The sequence below is a fragment of the Passer montanus genome, unplaced genomic scaffold, assembly GCF_014805655.1.
Source record: "Passer montanus isolate IOZ18808 unplaced genomic scaffold, ASM1480565v1 scaffold52, whole genome shotgun sequence".
Lineage (NCBI taxonomy): Eukaryota > Metazoa > Chordata > Aves > Passeriformes > Passeridae > Passer > Passer montanus.
Window position 1 is genome coordinate 5080835 of NW_024370152.1, and position 19268 is coordinate 5100102.

At 40.2% G+C, this 19268-nt stretch overlaps 1 long non-coding RNA gene across 1 annotated transcript; it reads left to right on the forward strand.

The window, feature by feature from the left end:
- Positions 1–4927: 4927 nt before the first annotated feature.
- LOC120509485 lies at positions 4928–18277 on the forward strand. The gene is made up of 3 exons (XR_005629278.1): positions 4928–5046; positions 5853–5968; positions 17769–18277. It is a non-coding gene; the product is annotated as an uncharacterized LOC120509485 (long non-coding RNA).
- Positions 18278–19268: the final 991 nt, after the last annotated feature.

Sequence of the window (19268 nt, forward strand, 5' to 3'; positions counted from 1 at the left end):
AGGAATATATACATGTCATTTTTCTTCAGTATAGAAAGGAGTGGGTTTTTTGCTAGCAAGGGAAATATTTAACTTTTTTTTTTCCTGTTTGTGTATTTTCATACTAACAAAAAAATATATAGCCTGAGGTTTCTATTTTTCATTAGTACTTTTCTGCACATGTGCTAAAATTACTACCTAAATAAAATACCACAGTGTTCCTCACAAGAAAAATCAGTGTAGTTATCAGGAACACTGAACTTTCTGAGCTTATTATAAATGCAAAAAGTATATAAATTGATTTCTTGTAATCTCCTTCAGATTTGCAAGAGGACCTATTCATTACTTGCTCACACCACAAATTGGGTTTTGTTAGATAACTACTTTCATGTCCTTGTGTTAGTTATATTTAATTTACATGCACCCATTTCCTGAATAATATTTTTAAAAGGCTTGATTTGTATCCATTTGTCTTTGAGCTATAGAAAAATAAGCAGGCTGAGCAAAATACCAAGGCCCTGCAAGATGTTAGCTTGTCTAAGTAGCTTTTATCTGAATATCAAAGCAACGTTTTGCCAGTGTCCCCTCACAAAGGTAGAAAATTGCATCTCTAAAAGTGCTAGGTAAAGAACCTTTCTATTGCTGGGAAGCAGGTGGTCTGGCAACCCTGGAAACTGAGTGGAAAATACCTGTCCATACCTCAGAAACTCTGCTGATGAACTGAAGCTTTGACAGCTGCCTCAGAAATGGAGTGAAGGGGTGGCTCCTCTCGAGGAGGCACCGGCCAGGCTGGCCGCGCCGTACGGATAACACGTGGCAGGCTTGTCCTCTGCACTGCCATCTGCCATCACGCAGCAACAGGGGAACTTGGGCAATTAATGAATGAGTGCTTCCTTTAAAGGTTCCTGTAGTGCTTTTTTCTTCTCTAGCCAAAGTAAGTTTATTAACTCCAGCAACCTGGCCAGGTGCCAGTTTGGAAACTATCCTGTCATCTGACTTGTGTTTTTCCTGCACAGTCAACTGCGTGCAGAGAAGTTCTTAATTTTGTGGTCTCGACCCTGACTCTAGAAAGATTTTTGTCTATTCAGATGCTGATATTGCACCTGGGAGCAATGAGGCAAAGAAAGTGTGGTACAGGTGCAAAGGCCCTCAAGGGCTGATTTCCTAAAGCACCCAAACCATGTTCCCTTTAGCAGTCATAGTGGTAACCTTTTGCCCTAGGAAGTACTGCATTTTGTTGCTGGATAAATGGACCCCTTTTCAATAATCCTGAAAAACATCCCATAAAATCAAGAGCAGCATCACCTCTATTTTTGGCAATGGTAGTAATAAACATACTCTGCCTACTTACACTGACTACACATTCTTCAAGATTTTACAAGTAAAAATGAATGCATTGTCTTCTCTTAATACAACAATCGAGATTAATTAGAATGCAGTCAGTTTAGAGAGCTGTACTTCTTGACAGTGTCAGTTTGATTTTACATTTGAAGCTTATCTGTAATTCTGATATTTGTTTATTACAAATAATTGGCTTCAGAGATTGCATTCAACAAAACCTGTTATGGTGAAAGAGGGTGATTTCACCTTAGGTTAGATTAGATTAGATTAGATTAGATAAAACTTTCAGAACAAATTTTCTAATGTGGTGTTGGTGAGGCACTGGCACACACACAGAAGTTATGGATGTCCCATCCCAGCAGGTGTTTAAGACCAGGTTAGATGGGGCTCTGAGCAACCTCCTCGTCTAGTGGAGTGTCCCTTCCTATGTCAGTGGGGTTGGAACTAGAAGATCATTAAAGTCTCTTTCAACTCAAACTGTTCTGTGATTCTATCTGATTTTTTTTTTTTTACTGACTGCACAGAGAAGCAAAACAATATTGTTTTTCCAAACTGCCATGTCAAAGTGTCAAGAAATAGACACAATGGTTTGTCATGCACACACCTTGGCACATACATTGCCAAGAGGGAGGCAATCTACCTCCTTTCCTCTCAACTGCACATGGCCATGGCAAATGCTTCTTGACTCAGAAAAAGAAACAAAAACAGAAATAAAAGCAGGTTTAGAGAATGAAACATCAGTGCAGGTTGCAGAAATAAATTAAAACTGATTTTTATTTGATCTTGTTTATCTCTACACTCCTGAAACCGAATGCCAGGATGAGTACAGAGAGTGCTCTCCAGCTGGCCTGGACAATCTGCCAGCACACTCCCCGCTGAAGGGCATGCTGCCACCCTGTCTCACTGCCACCCTATTTCTTCAAGCCTCCTACTCATGGAGTACCAGCAACATACCTGTGAATATGTGGCACAGAGAATTGTCTTTTGAACTCCAGGTGAAATCACCAAGCTCCTTCAAACATTCCAACATAAGAAATGAAGGTGTTTGGCTGCAGATCACAATGCTTAGTGAAGGGAAGACCTTTTGGACAACTATCACCTAACCACAAAGTAAAGTCTATGGTCTGCCAGTGATGGTGCAGGTGGTTTTATGCCTGAAAATGGAGTATTTATATTTCAAGTGCTTAAAATTGTTTTCTTTCTTTAAATTAACCTTACACATTAAAGTAAAACTAATAGTATAATTCTAAAATCATCTGTCTCCCTGCAGAGAGGAAGATTTACTTTTACTGTAGCATAGTCCCAGTTCAAATAAGCATTAAGTTGCAGTCAGTGCAGTTTACTACATGGAGCTGCTGTTCATCACATGCCTGTGATCATCACATGTTGGGAAGGCAGAGACACAGCATTACATTTCCATGCCAAAAACTCATCTTGCAACTGGGCATCCCAGGAGTGATGTTGTGAACTCAGTGCTTTCCCTGTCTCACTGTGGCTCCAGATGCGGGGCGCCCAGAGGAACCAGGGCAGACATTCCCAAGCTTCCAGCATGATAAGCCAATAACAGTTACTGGGAGTGTTGATTTAGAGGCACATATCTAAGGTGTTCCTGTGGGTCTCTGTGATCACTTGCTATCTGGGAATCATCATGAAATCAGTGCCATAGGACACAGACATCTTGTGTAGGCAAAACAGAATGCATTCACAGGCTTTTATTTTAAGTAAGCTAATAAAATACTACTCAAGCCTACACTTCACAGCAAAATACCCAATCTTTTGACAGAAAATCCAGATTTACTATTTTTCTCCAGCTTGGAAATCTACAAGAAAGAAAGATTCTGACAGCTGCAGATTTCACACGTGTCAAAGGCACAAGCCCTGCTCTTACAGATGGATTGCATTGAAACACGCCTTTTGTTAAAAGACAGAAAATTAAAGGAGCATTTAATCATGCTCTGACAGGCTTCTTAGCCCAAGGCTAGTACCCTGAGTCCTGTAATAATTCCTGAACTCGTACACTGGCTTACAGCAGGTGGCCACAGAGGTCTCAGGCAGTGGAAGTGCATTAATTGTGGGGCCAGCTCTCTAGTTTAATAATAAGAAACATGTTAATACTACTCCTTGCCATAAAAGCAATAATAAGCAATGCAAGGACACACTCATAATTATTTTCAATTACTGTGCAAATAGTCCCTTAGCAGCTCACTCTGAAATTTTTAAGTGCTAATCCATTAGCTGTTTTTCATCTTGATAAAATAAATCAGATGTAGAAATCTTTTTGGAATTAATATTTATTGGAAGCAATAGTTCCAAGAACTTCCAAGCATAAGGATTAGTTACTGCAGAGATGATCAAGAATTTTGTTAAAGCTGCTCTTCCCAAACTTTTAGATTGGTTGGATCTTTGAACACTTTCAAAAATCCGGTTCTTAATCTGACTTTAGACATCATAAGTGTAAGTGAATACATCTTAATCTCCTCCTTCCAAATTTGCCCCTCATAACCCTAGAGATTAGCTTTTATTCTCAGGAGTTGTTTTAGAAATCTTTATTTAGAATGTTTTAGAAATAGTACATAATTTCAGGAACATGCAATCCCCACTAAAAATGAAAAGAGAAAGGGAAGGGAAGGGAAGGGAAGGGAAGGGAAGGGAAGGGAAGGGAAGGGAAGGGAAGGGAAGGGAAGGGAAGGGAAGGGAAGGGAAGGGAAGGGAAGGGAAGGGAAGGGAAGGGAAGGGAAGGGAAGGGAAGGGAAGGGAAGGGAAGGGAAGGGAAGGCTGAAAGACACCTTTTACATGGGTTAAGTAAGTAGTCATGAACATTAAAAATGAAAAAAAAATAAACAAGTAGGCCTTACATGCTTTTCTAAAAGCTAAAAATACCACTCCTTCCCTTTGCAAGGATTTGTTAAGAAATATTTGCATGACCCTAAATTATCTGAAGTTCTTAGTGTAAAGCAGTGTAATGCCACATTATAAAATGTCATTCAAGTACCTTGCAAACATAATAAAAATGAAGACTCAGAGCCTTCATTGAAACTCAGGTTTCATTCATACTCCTCTGCACAGTCATCAGCAGTGATTCTAGGCATGGCATTAGGAAAAGAAATCCTGTACCCTAAACTTCATGACCTAGAGTTAAACCAATCACAAGTGTGTAGGCTCCAAGGTTCCAAAGATTTGATTTCAAATTAGTGCATGCCCAGAGTTTGAATACAACCCTCATTTACTGCAGCAGATGTCAGCTAGTAGCTGTGTTACATCTACATTAGAGGGGCCTTTGCTGACACCTGGTTGGCAGAAATCCTTGCAGATAACATGGAAACTGAATAGTTTGGTATTTTGCTTTCCCTAAATGCACACACATCAGAGGCAGTGGATTGTCAGGTCCTAGATTTCCCCTACACTCTTCCTTTCCCTCAGCCCTACACAGAATTTTTTTCAGCACCCCCTGGTGCTTTGAATCAGAAACAACACCTCTCTAGTATTCCCTCTTCCAGCCGTGAATTCCAGAGCAGCCTTTTATGGGAAGACTTCGGTTGCAATTTCTGACTAGATGGGAAGCTGGAGTAGGGTAGGGTAGAGCAGGCGCTGCTGGTCCCTGTACCTGCAGGTCTGCAGGCATCAGGTTGCAGGCCCTGTCAATCACATCACATCACATTTTTCCCTGTTTCCTGACACTTCAAACGGGGCCACTCTATGTTTGACATGAAACATCAAACGTGGCAGGTGAGTTTCCTCAAGCCACTCTCTTTGATGACATGCTCTGAGTGTCTTCTGGCTTTATGTCCCCTGCTTTATTTCACCAGCATGCAAAAAAAAGTTTACATTTATGTTTGGACTCTGAATATTTCTACCCTTTTTCCTGGTGTGGGGGTTTGGGGAATTGTTTTTTGTTTGCCTGTTTGTTTGGTTGGTTTTTAGGCTTAAAGGGTCAAGGCCAAAAGTAAATTAAGATGACACTAGCAATTTTTCCCTTCTGCTGGTCAGATCCAAATGCTCTGAATGCTCCCAAAGAAATCAGTGCAAGCACTAGGGCTGGGAACTTAAGTAGAAACAATTCCAGGCTCATCTGGAGTTCATCTACTGGTCTGGTCTGTAACCACTTGTTTTCCTTACTTAACATCACTGCCTATTAGAGAAAAAATTGTGTGTGCAGAGTCTGGAGGAAGACGTCAGCTGATTTCAAAGCAGTTACGACAGCCTGTGGGTCTAATTGAGGTGCTTTCCCTGAATTGCACAAGCCTGCGGAGCAATCTGACTCTCTGTGTCCTACAAAGTCAGGAAGCTTTGCAAGAGAGGGCAAACAGGAATGGCAATATGCCCAAGTGCCCATGTTTATAGAAGCCCTGGAGAGCTGTTGACCCAGTGCATGTGACTCCAAGAGCTGGCTCACTGGTCAGCCTGCCTCCTCCTCAGAGGAAACAGTGTGCAGCAGAGCAGGCTCATCCAAACAGAGATGGAGCCTGCACTCCACATGCAAAATGTGACTGTGCAAATGACGTTTTCCATGCCTTTCTTGTCACTTCCTGCAGGAGCCACGCAGCTAGCAAGGCAAGAGGCAGAAGGAGAATGCTGTGAGCCCATTAGGTTTGCATTGCCTGTGATGTGGCACCGCTAAAAAGGACGAGCATTGACAGCACTGTACAAGGTATTTTTAAAGTTATTTCCAACCTTATGGCCTGGCTAGTGATAAAAGCACAGACTCATTGAGTGACAGCCAACAAACTTTTGCTGCTCCCATGATGCCATGAGCAGGGAGACAGCTGGCAGCACCTAAGATGGTGAAACAGCACATAAGGCTGGCATGTGGCCCTCACCACTGCTCTTGTCCTGGCTTGGCAAAGCTCTGTATCTGCCTTACTCATATCCACATTTCTGTCTGACGTGAACCACTCCCTTCTTGCAAATATAAATGGTCTGGGCTGAGGTATCACTTGTCATGCAGGTGAAACCCAGTAAAATACTTTCAGAAATATTTGCTGTCATTTTGACAACCGAGACCAGTAGATCAGAAGGAAGAAATGTATTTCCATCTTCATCACCATTACTAAAATCTGGTCCGCATTTAGTCATCTGCATAGACAAGCAGAGTCTAGCCCTGATAGTTCATTAAAGAGAAATCTTATTAACAGTGAAGACCTCTTAAAAGAAAATCAAAGTGAAAGCTGAATGCAGTATGTTTCTGTGTGCCCCCTAGGAACTGTTATTTCTATGTTTTGTAATGTTTCTTTAAGAGTCTCAGGAGCCACTGTATATCTGCAGCTCATCTTATACAGGGAAAAGGCTCTAAATAAGTATGAAGTAGAAGGTGTAGCTCATTGAAACAAAATAGTTATTTTATCTAATGTAACAGAATAAATGTGATCTAATGTAAATGCATAAAAGACTATGATATATAATATCTATAGTTTCTACGTACAACTGAGAACCAATGATATCAACTTACTCACTGCTGTGCTAGGAGGAAGAAAACTAAGTATTCCTTCAACATTTAATTTAGGGACTAAAAATTCTTTAAGCTTTATAGAACCATGGGGCCAAAGGTAGAACCCATGCTAAGGCACCACGTCAAGTCAGTGGAAATCCATGCTCAGTAACTCAGATCCTGAAGCAGTGAAGCATCTTCTTTTCTTCTTCTTTTTGCCCCTCCTCCAGTCAGAATTTTTTCTTTACCAATGTGATAATCTTTATACGCCATCCTGCAAGTGGCTGAGGCACTTCATCATTTCTCTGGCACTGGGTAGGTGCAGACACCCCTTTTCAGCAAAGCTGGGGTGCTACTAAGAGTACAAATATTTCTTCCTAGGGACAAAAGAGCTGAAACCTCTTTAGAGATATTCTTCACTTTGATACCCACACTAGTCTTTAAAAAAAAAAAATCCTTCAAGCTGTCATTTCCACATCAATCATGCATAATGTTATGCTGAGTTAAAAATGCATGGTGACCAGTTAGGTACTTTTTTCTGACTGTCCTATTCTCACCTGTTTTAAAGGAAAATGCCAAATGCTGAGTCATAAAACCAAGACAGTTTAGAGAAGAAAAAAACAACTATTTAAGTGTTAATTTTGGATGTGTCTAAAAAATAATTTCGCAGTTGTACCTCTGCACCACTTCTCAGTGCTTATTTGCAGGGTAGCTGATAAAGCAGAAATCATCCATTTTTGGAACAATGGGGCCCGTTAATAGTGGTTGCATCAAATGAAAATGCTAGGACACATAATTAAAGCATTATCCCCTGTATTTGCTGAGGAGCGCAGGACCTCTAAGGTGTGGCAACAAGGCTTATTTTTATCGAGATTACCTTGCTAATGTACATTTAGCAGTTAACATCTTAAGTGGTTTCACACTTAATTTTGCAATCTGCAGTTTTTGTGCTTCTCCTGTAAGCACACACCAGCCACATCACCAGCCCAGCATAACTACAGCATTCTCATCCTGGCAGTGGGCTCTGGTGAGATACTGTCTAAAGGCAGGTGGGATTTACTATGCCAGTCAGATATGTCATGTACTGCAACGAAAACAATGGCGTGCATCATGCTACATTTATGATGTTGTCATTCTATCAGCTTTTCTTTTGTCAGAATTAAAAGGTAAGAAGAAAAGCATTGGTGAGGAGTAATGCAGACCATAGAAGAAAAGGACACGTAGAATCTCACAGAGAAGGTTTCTCAGCTCGACTTCAAAGCTAACCATGCATTGTTCATGCACAGTACCTGCACAGTAATTCATCACTGGTACCTTGAAAATTTTTTTATTGCTACCCATTTAAACTTAATCATGTTTCACATACTGTCATGAAATTTCACAGGACTTTGTGTATTTGTTAATGTGCAGCAGAAATCACTGCTGTCAGCTGTTTTCTGACATAATTTTTGCCAAAACAAATGTGTTGCGTTTTATGACATTCAGATGTGATACAACAGGTCTGAGAAGAATGAAAGTGATTTTACGGGTAATCGTGGGTTGTAAGGTCTTTCATAACTCCATTTCTACCATGAGGATACAGGCACTCTGCAAAGGAGTCCCCTCATTGTGTTTGCCTCAAAAAGATAAATTGGTTTTTATACTGCTAAGAAAGACACTTTGCAAAATTGCATTACCATAGAAGAAAAGCAAGAGAGAGGGGAAAAAAGAACAGCTGGATTTCAAAGGTCAACATTTTCTCAGCAGTGGAGGTAAAATGCTGTGTTCATTTGTATTTCAAAGTTATCAAGTATTTACAGTTATGAAGTATTTAATTAGAAGTGTTATGTACTGGACATATTTTGTTGGTTTGGGGTATATTTTATCATTGTAAATTGTTTTTAAGAAGTGTCAAAAATTACTGCACCTGTGACAAGCATTCATTATGTGCTAACCTTAAAAGGAAATGTGAGCATGTGGATGTGCAGCATTTGTGCATAAAAAATACAGTAGAGACATTATCTAAGTTCAAGTGCATGAGTTGCTAATTTTTTGTGGCTCTGTGTAAACATGGGCATGTTAGACTTTCAAACTCCAGAAGGCACCTTAAATACTCTGGGTCTTGTTACAGAAACATAGTTATCTAACAATTTTTTAGGCTTTGGAGGTTCTCTGAGATGTCTGAATAGGCTGACAGATGGTGCAAGACCTCTGTGCCCTTCTGGGAGCAACTGGGAGGCCCCCAGACAAGGCTCATTAGCATGTCAGATAGCACAGGATGACTGCACGGAGGGAATGAAATCCCAGCCTCCCATGTCCACCCGCCAAAATCCAGCTCTCTCGCAACTGGCCTTTTCTCCTATTGACCTCTGATGCCCCCAGTTCATTAAGCCAGAGCTGAAGGACAGACTACTGGCACTCCACATAGTGGAGTGGGATTGGAAAGCAGCCATTCCTGAGCTGGAGAGCTTTCTGATCACACTGTATTTACAGGGGAAGTTAGTCCTGGAAGCCACAATTATGTAAACAAGCTTTTCTAATGAATCTCTTTCCAAGCCAAACCTCTAGATAAACCCTGAACTTTAACTTTACCTGTTACACAACTCAGAGTAAAGCTCAAATCCATTAAATTGTCTTGTTATGAACACTTAGTGTTTAAACTTTGAAGATGTAACATGTTTAAATCCCTAAGAGCGAATCAGAAAACCTTCTCCCTCTGAAGCCTCCAGACTAGCAGCTAGCAAGATAATACATCCCTGCTCTCTGTACAGTAACAGGCCAGCCAAAAGTGTAACATGTCTTTTATTGCATTAAGGTATCAAGGAATTAAATGAAAATGGGCACTTTATGTCAGCATAGCAAAGGCCCAAGACATAACTGCTCAAGCTGACTAGAAAAACTGAGTATTTAAAAGGCATCTATTTTCTTCGCCAAGTATGTGTCTATGGTATGACACCGAAGCATATTTAGCCCTTCTACAAAATAGAGTCTGTGAACCACATGTCGTCTTGTAGAGATGGGTGAATGTCTCTCACTGAAAATTTTAGCTGCGAACATATTACTGAGGGGTTCTAGAGAAACCCTGTTACTACTGTCAGTATTTTAGCATTAAGGACCTGGATTCCCTAAAACTGGGCCAGCACATGGCTGTACTATAGACACAAAAATAGACCCGTGCTTGTTATCCAACACAATAAACATGCACACTCATATCCAGCCTGTTGGGCAGCAGACAGATGACCTCAGACTCAAAGCCATGATCCTGCCTGATGCACCCTTAATTCTCAGCCGCCTTTAATACAGGACATGGATCAAGCAACAGGATGTACTGAGGTTCTCATTTCATTGTTGCAGGCAGCTAGCCTGCTGTGATTCCATAAACGCCTTGATAGGGATGAACCTTTACACCATAAATAATCTGTAAAACCACTTCCAGTAAACTTTCTCTCACCCAGAGAGACTATATGCTGAATTAAGATCACTCACAGAAACGTGTTAAAATTAGCCTTAGGGAGAGTTAAAGTGAGCAACCCAAGTTTACAAATCTTTAGGCATAATTTAAATAGTTCAACACTGCAGTCCAATCTACTATGACTCCAGTTTCTGACTTTGTCCTCAGCAATGGTTTTGACAAAATTAGGATGGTGATGTCAGGTAACCCCAAAAGAAAGTAAGATGTGGCAGGTTTCAGCAGAAGGGTCCAGCCATTCAGGGTTCAGCCCCACCACACAACGTGAAACATCCTCCATGCCACAAAGAAAATGTGTCCTTCAACCTCTGCTGCTCCTTGGAGCACTTTTGCTGCAAGGAGAGCTCCTTCTGTTTCCCCCTAGGCATCTGAGAAGGCATTTTTGCCTAAGTTTTGTCCAGGCTGGGCACACTGAACTGCACACAGCATAGATGGGCCAGACACATGTTAGTCATTTCACCTGTTAGCTAACAGGGCTGGAAAGGCTTCCAGTAAGTCTGTAAGGCACCAGGCCAGGAATGTGGTGACCAGCACAGCATGGCAAGGTAGTCCAAAAACTGCTACTTGATCATACTGTCACATGTCTTGTGTGTGTGTACAAGCAGGAGGGCCCAGCAGAAGGGAGAAGAGACAAATAGCCATTGGATAGGTTTACAATAACAAACCAGCTTCGTAATCCCCTTCTCAGATTACAGCTACCAAATTTCCTACAATCAGGTTCTGACTCTTATACAGGCTGCAAATTCATGCAAATCCTGAGTCACTGTTTGGCAGAGTGTAGTGTTTTGGTGTGCCCTGCTGTGGTTAATCACTGCATCTGAAATTGCCTTCTTCAGGAAGGTGTTACAGAAAATCATCATTTAAACACTCAGCTCATTAGGAATCTGATGAAACACTAGCAGAGAAAATGTTGCTGTCTGATTGAGTCATTTGCATTGGATGTAATAGTTATTAATTCACAGGTTTTATTAAAGCAAGTAAATCATTAGATTCATGGCAATGCTATAGTAGTTGAAAAAAGACTCCTATCATTGCTGTTTACATTTAGAACTTCTTTGTGTGAGAGCACAATGGATTCAGCTGTGGTAAATTATCAAAAGTTGGCAACGGCAAATGAAAATTTCACTTTTCTACACATCCAAGACATCACTATTTATTTGATGGAGAACTTAGCCAGGGAGCAAGAAACAAGTTTTTCCAGAGGAACCTTCACTCAAGTTCACAGACAAAAGAATGAGGAAATTGACTGGGTTGGATATAGCTGGTATACATACTTGACCTCATCTGCTCTGGTGCTATATTGGTTTTCAAACATAGATGAGAGGGCAGCAAAAACTGCTTCAGTCTAACCCTAACCTATAGCTGAAGCTACAGCCTGGGGCTCTCTATAAACAAATAGGACCTGGTGTCTTTCCTGGAAGTTCTTTATCGAAGGATAGAACTCAGGCTACCCTTTGTTTCAATAAGATTTGATCAGTAACATACTTTTGAGAAAAAAAAAAACATTTTTTACAATAGTACTTGTTTCACCAACATTTTTTCTCAGAAATAGAAAACAGGTACAGCTCAGCTAGGTGCTTGGAAGATAGTATCATCACCAAGGAAGAGTGGGCAGGGACCTGGAAAGAACACAAGTCTATATTTTGTTTTTTATTTTCTTGAGTCCCACAGAACTTTTTTTATTGTATGAAATGTCTCAATTAATGAAAATCAAGCACAAAGGAATACATAAAGGACAAGCTATCATAAAATAGCTCTCCAGCATCATTTAAATATCTATCACTCAATATTAATATCACACAGTGTTCCTTGTACACTTTCTCATTTCTGTGGTACTTTCTAGAGGCAGAAGCCATACAGGATAGGAACTTATTAACTGGCCAATAAGATGATTCTTGTTATAATTTTGTGAACATTGATGTCTGCAGTACATTCAGCAGCTCAAACAGAGCCATATTAACATGGGTAACACCTCCACACTCAACACGGCTAGTGAAAGATACCTTCCCTGACCTCACCATCCCACACAAGTTTGAATTCATTTATTCTGTCAGAACATAAACAGATATAATGGTGCCCCAGTCTACCCCTGGTCTCATGCCAGCTAAATGAAGTCCTTAGTCTCTAGACAGGGAGAGAAGTGGTATCTCAGGCCACACCACAAGCCCAGGGACACACAGGCAAAAGGACCAGTACCCCTGGGGGCATGCTGGTCTGGCGTTGCACACTCTGGAGGCTCCACAGGCACTTTCCAGCTGCTGGAATCACCATAAACAGCAGCACACATTTGCAGGCTGCCTCCTCCACCAATCATATCTCATGGAAATAGTTCTGTTGCAGTTGTAGCTGTGTAAATGGGGAAACATTCTTCCAAATGTTCCATTAACCACTTCATTTTCTATATTAAAATTGCCTGGGTGGATAGACGGGAGCCAGCACTAGAAAAGGGTTGTGATAAATGAACCTCTGCATTTAACTGCACTGATACACTACACTAGGCTGAAGTGATTTTGCTACTATTCCCATAGGAAGAGTAGAAAAGTCAGGATTTTTGCTCATATTTTAACCACTCCACTTTGCAATATGTTCATTTAAGCTGTTGATTGAGGTGGGTTGTGCAATTACAGTACTCTTGAAACTCAGAGCAGCTGCACACTTTTTCTGCTGCCATTGCAGAGGAGGTGATGAACAGTACTCAAACCTTGGTCCACTGGTAAAAGTTGTTTTAAAGGACTGATAATTTTTTGCTGTTTGTTTAATGACATTTTTCCTTCATCCTTTCTTCAGATTTGCACTTTTACCACTGCTACAAACAGCCCTCTCTGCCATGCAGTTTCCATAATTTTGTCACTACCAAATAATTCTTCCCCGTGGTTTCCTGGGGCTGCTGTTTGGTGACTCATTGTCACATCATGCCTCAAAGTAATTAAGTTCTTCCTATCAAACCTGCTAGGAATTTTTGGAAAAGTGAATCAGAAGACATCCTCTCCATTACTTAAGTATTTGTTTCTCTCACAGATGAGTTATTGTCCCTCTAGTAATGAAATTAATGTAAAGTGAGTATCAAAGATCATTTTTAGTTATTTGTGCAGCAGCAAGTAGCAACCACTTGAGAAGAGAAGCAAAAGAACTACTCCTCAACTGCTGCAATTATTTTTAAAGATCCATGCAACAGTCTTGCAGTGCCACTGAAGAGCCTTTGACACACAACGCTGTAAAGACTGTCCCTAGCCTTGCAGGCTTCAGCTACATCCTCATGGGTATTATATATTCAGTTTTACACAATCTCAGCGGAAGAAGGTGGAAACTTTGGGAGAACTTAGACTTTTATAGATCTTTTAAGATCTCCTGAACTCTGTAGGAGGGGGAAGGAGGGAGACAGACAGAGACAGATGGACAGACAGAAATCTGGAGTAGAGGAAGATAAATATTGCAATTAATTTTTCAAACAAAGAAGTTGTGCACAGACAGTACAGGTGAGATGTTAAAAAGTGGACAGTACTGATTTAAACATTCAACAATGTGATGGCAAAAGCTCAATTTTGTTTCAGTGGTCCTCAATTAGAGTAGCAGGATGAATTTTTCAAAAGTCAGCTATGGTCTTATGAAATAGTCTGTGGCAGAAATATGAACTGAACCTAGAGCTTGAAGAAGCCCACTAACTATATTCCATTACAAATACTTCAGAGTTTTATCAAGTTGTAGACTGCTTTTTATAGAAAGAAAGCTTCTGTAGGAAAATTTATGACTGCTGTCCTGCCGTGTGTTACTGACAGAAAGCCAGAGAGTAGCTGTTGCAGTGGTTGTGTGTCATCTACATGCAATAGCTTATCCAATAAGAACATCATTATAATATTAATACTTGTGGCTTTGCAGGGACAGTTTGTTCTGTTAAACAATTTACTTCTAATGCAAAATCTGTTCCAAATGCGGCTACAATTTTGTAAATAACACTGCTTCTGTTATGTAATTTTGTGTGATTTAATATCTACATGCAAACAAAATAAATGGTGGAGTTTATGGTTTCAATTCCACTGATACCTTTGTTGTTGCATTAGTAGTAGAGACAGTGTTCAGGTCTTTCCCAACTCAATTTTAAATTTCTAGTATTATTCAGCTTTATGATTTTCCATGCTGATATCCACTAACATTATGTCAGAAAACAAAAAAACTTGCTACAGTGTCATCCCTTGCATACTCTGTAAGTTCATCAGACATAGATTCATCTTGATTTGAAAATTTAGCATGATAATGAACCTCCCATCAAAATACTGCAAGGACCAATTATGTCACCAAAAAGCACCAGAACTGTATTTTGATAATGCAGCCATGAAAAGTTTGTGAAGGTAAGAGGGCATATACAAAATTAACCTCACCTCTGGAGTGAAACATCCTGAAGAAATGCAAAGGACTCGCTGAAGGCCAGGGAATTGCAAGCTCAACAATATAGACTGACTTCAACCATCGCTGCCCTTGTCTTGGACCTGCTGGGGTACTTCTGCTTGCCCAGGTCTCCTTGGGGTGCTGTGCAGTGTCTGTAAGCTCAAAAACAGTTGTTTCACAGCTCTCTGCCCAAAATAACACAAAATTACATCACAGTCCATTACAGAATTTTTTGCAGCATGATGGAGAGATCTGGATAACAAATGTCCCACCAGCAAAGATTAAGAGTAGAAAAAAACTGAATCAAACAAAGAGCAAGACAAATTGACACCGCTGACACATGAAATGAGTCAAGCAGATTCCTTGGCACAAAACCAGAACTTTAGCTACCAAAGTCCCTACCAGAAATCACTCTGATTGGTAACACATCCTCATGTGTCAGTCTTCAGTATTAAAGGAACACAGCTCAGAGCTTCATAAAATTCTTCATTATCAATTAATATAGAACTATGAATCTGTACATGCCATACAGAGTAGCCTAAAATTATTCCACCTGACTTCTGACAAAATGGTGTGAGCAGGAATCTGTAGAGAGAGTGTCTCTTTAGATAAATCTGTTAGTGATCCACAGATTAAGGGATAGTTGCACTGCTCATTCTACGAAAACATTTACACAGAGAGTCAAGGAGCCTTTTTAAGACTCATGAATGCCCATTTTCACCTCTAAGTCACCCAACATTCAAAAGCTGATATTGAGAAGCTTAGTGGAAGCTCATAACATCTGTCTTACAGACCTCAAATTAGTACTTCTGTCAGCAGCTACAACCGGCTTGACAGGCAATGGAGAAGAGCCCACCTTAACACACAAGTATCAGCACTGTTAGGTCAGAATTTTATGTAGCAGAATATCCTCTTCCTGCTTGTGGTCATTATTTTATTAAGGATAGTACCACAGAACACAGACGTCCCAGATCCTGGCACAAACTCATCATGGAGTTCCATTAGTGTCCCTGCCCCAGCAGGAAAGCTCACCATACTCTGCCTCCCCAGCATGGTTACTACCCTTCAGCTTATTTTTCATCTGTGCTTTCCCTTGTATATCCAGACTGTTTATCTAGTGCGTTTCAAAGACCTTGCTGAAGGAATTTTGCCAAAAGCCTTTCAGAAATCTGGGTAGTTTGTATCAAAAGGTCTCTCATAACTAACATGTTTTGGCAAATCACTTCAAAGAACACATAGGTTGTTGAGGTAGGACTTCCCTTTGCACAAGTTAGTATTAACTCTTTGCAAACACATCATATTTGTCTGTGTTCACTCTTTCCATTCCCTTCTTACCATTCCTACCAGTTTTTCTACTATGCACTTTATTTTTACATGTCCCTACCTCCCTGAGACCTCAGCTGAAATGCTGAAATTTTTAGTCTGGTGTCACATTTGCCAGCTATGAAAACAGTGCAAAGCAAGTGGTTACACACCAGTGAAATCATTGAGGTGTTTCACCTCTGAATACCTCTAAAACTCTTAAGTCAAAGCCATCTGCTTCTACTACTATGTTACAGTTCATTTACTGTTCCATAATTTTAATTTTGGGATGGTCATCTGATTAGCCTGTCACAAAGAAAGCTCCAAGACGGGAATCTCCCTGGCCTTTTATACTCTGAAGGCTTTGTTTACTTGTTCTGCAATAGCTTTGTCTTACCTAACTTCTCCTTTGATACCTGTATCATCTATTTGGCCCTACAAACTCTCTGGCATGGTTCCTGTTCTTGATGCATTTGAAGAGAGATTTATTACATCTGTTAACTCTTTCTCAAACTCTTTTTTTGATAGATAATTGTAGTCAGACATTGAACCTTCCAGGGCTTATGATCCTTTTCATTTTCTTCATTTAGATAGCACTTCAGCCTTTTGAAGTATTAACTTTAACATGAGGTAAGTTTTCTCTCCCTACTCTAAAAATCTTGGCTTCCTCTTGCACTCAGTCCTTTCTTAGTAGGTGTAACCTCTGGTGTGTGCATTTAATATGGGTCTGCAGAAAGCCCACATACAGCCTGAAAAAAACTAAAAATTAAAAAAAAAATTAAAAAAAAAAAAAGTTTAGGTGCTGTGAAAGACATGTGGATGTAACCTAACACCTGACATGCTCCAGGATTGTATTATGCTTAAAGTTTGACAGCGCCAATTTTACCTTAAGTATAAGGAGGGGGAATCAGCCAAACCCTTTAAGAAAAAGGATATTACAAACTGTGACAGGATTTACAATTTAAAGACTTGGATGGTATTAACCTATATAATAGGTTAATACCATCCTGAATTTCTATTACTAATAGTGAATTTCATTACTTAATTAGTAATGAAAAAGTGTTACAGTGGTAGAATGCACCCACAAGAATAAACACTTGGAGCTCAGTCCTCAGAAATGCCAGGTACACTTCATGATTTAGATTTCTTCACCTTTTACTGTCATCTGAAGGTAAAAAAAGCAGACTAGGTCCCTTGCCCTCTGCTACAGGTGTTCTTTGATGTGCACAAGCCAGGGATCCAGCAACATAAAGGCACTTCTTGAAAGAGCAGGATTTGACTCTGTCTGATTAAAGGTAGTGAGTTAGCCCCTGGAAGTATTACAATATAGTAGATGGAATTGCATTATACTTCAAGCTTTCAGCAAATGATTCATTCAAGAACAGAGTCAGTCATAATCTTTGAATTTCTTGTCTTTGAAGATGCTGATCAATGGAACTTTTTTTGATAACAAACACCTTTGAGGGTTTATTAATACAGGTCATTGAAAAATTTACTATCCTACTAACTACAGAGAAGGGAAATTCCTCCTAGCTTTACATGTGCATCTGTAAATATACAACACCCTAAAGGCAGCTCCCAGAAGTTCAAGACTCCTTTCAATTTTCAGAGCAAAGTACCTTTTTCTTCCGGTAATCTGTGAATCCAAGAAATCCTACTTTCGTGTCCTTGAACACTGAATTAGTAAGGACAAGTCACATTTCATGATTGTGGCAAAATGCCAGCTAGCATTTCACAGGCCTAGAGACTATGAAGCAAAAGGCTGCAATCAGAACCTTAGCAGAAAATATTTGTTAGCTAATTTATAAAAAGTACAAGTGCTTCATCTCTGACATTATACTAAACCTTGAAAGATATGTGTACATTTAATGCAGCTGCTTTCTTTTACAGACATCTCTTACATGTGCCTGGAGTCATGTTGATCAGGCACAGGAGTGAGCTGGTCGTGGGCACCTGCCATTGCTAAGCACAGCTAATACAATCCTGGAGCAAGCTGCCTTCTGAATGGCACTTGGGAGTGAGGGACACGAGGAGTAGTGCTATAAGTAAGTACAGTTCAGCAGAGAAAAACCCACTTGACTGAACCCAGTGTTTACAGAAATGTGGATACACTGCTTGAACTCAGGCTCTGCAGATGTCACTCTGTCTTTATGCAGCATGTACTGTTGATTTTGTTTAACCCTGCAACATCTTCCTGCTGTTCCTGTTAAAGTTACCAGCTCACAGCTCTGCAAATGGCTGTGGCATGAAGACATCTGCAAAGGAACCAGAGCAAACCTCATCTTCTAACAAACCAAAATCATGTAGCAGAATGCAGGAGTTGACCACAGTGCTGAGCAAGTGGTGTATGTCCATATGATCTGCTCCAGCTGGATGGGCATATCCTTTTTTCTCAATAAAGAAGGAGTAGAATTTAAATAAAACTGCAGAGGAGGGTATGATAGGAAGACCAGCCAAGCACGACAGGATACTTGCACAGATCAGTGAGCACAGAAATCCCCTAAGCTCTCTTCCCCTACTCCTTCACATGGGAGTTGTCAAAGTGATGTCACCCTGAAATCTGGTCCCCTTCTAAGTGCTGGGGGGATAGCAGAGGTCCTGGGAAAAGTCTAAATTACATTCTTACACGATCATGCTTTGAAGACTGTAGCCTGCTGTATGAACAGTTCATTTTAATTTGCCGTAGGAATGAAGCTCCGGGAAGGGCATATGAGGACTTACAGAGTTGAGGCATAACAGACCCTTACTGCTCAGTTTTGTAGTTTCTGACAGGGCTAAAGACCTGGGATGCAGGTTATAGGGATGACTCTTCTTCCTGTCACCATTATTTCAAAAAGGAAATAGACAAATTAATTGTCTATCAGAAAACCAAAAATATAAAAAAATAAAGAAAAATAGCTCCACATAAACTATACAGCATAAAATAAAGAACATACAGAAACACTGACCACTCTGTAAACATTATTTTTATATGGCCTCTTCCAAAAACATGCAGCAATTCACAGATTTATCAAAGTTTATCTACTTTTGCCAGTTTTCCTTTGAAAAGGAACTATATAATTACTAATTTTTGTGCTGAAAAGCATATCTTAAGTGTTACTGAAAGTGAGTTAAATCTCCAGGTTGCACAAAAATGTGAGTGTACACCCACAGACACCAAGCAGGTCAGTAAACTGGGAGTTTACTATAGGCCACCCAGCCAATACAAAAATACCAATTAATTACTCTTTAAGAAAAAAAAGGTTGCCTCTAAAACAATGGCCCTTGTCTTTAAGAAGGACTTCAACTTGTCATGTGTTAAGTCAGAGCACCACACAGCTGGCAGAAACAGGACCAGAAGATTTCTAAAACACATGGTAGCATTTCTAAAACACCCGATAACTTCATGGT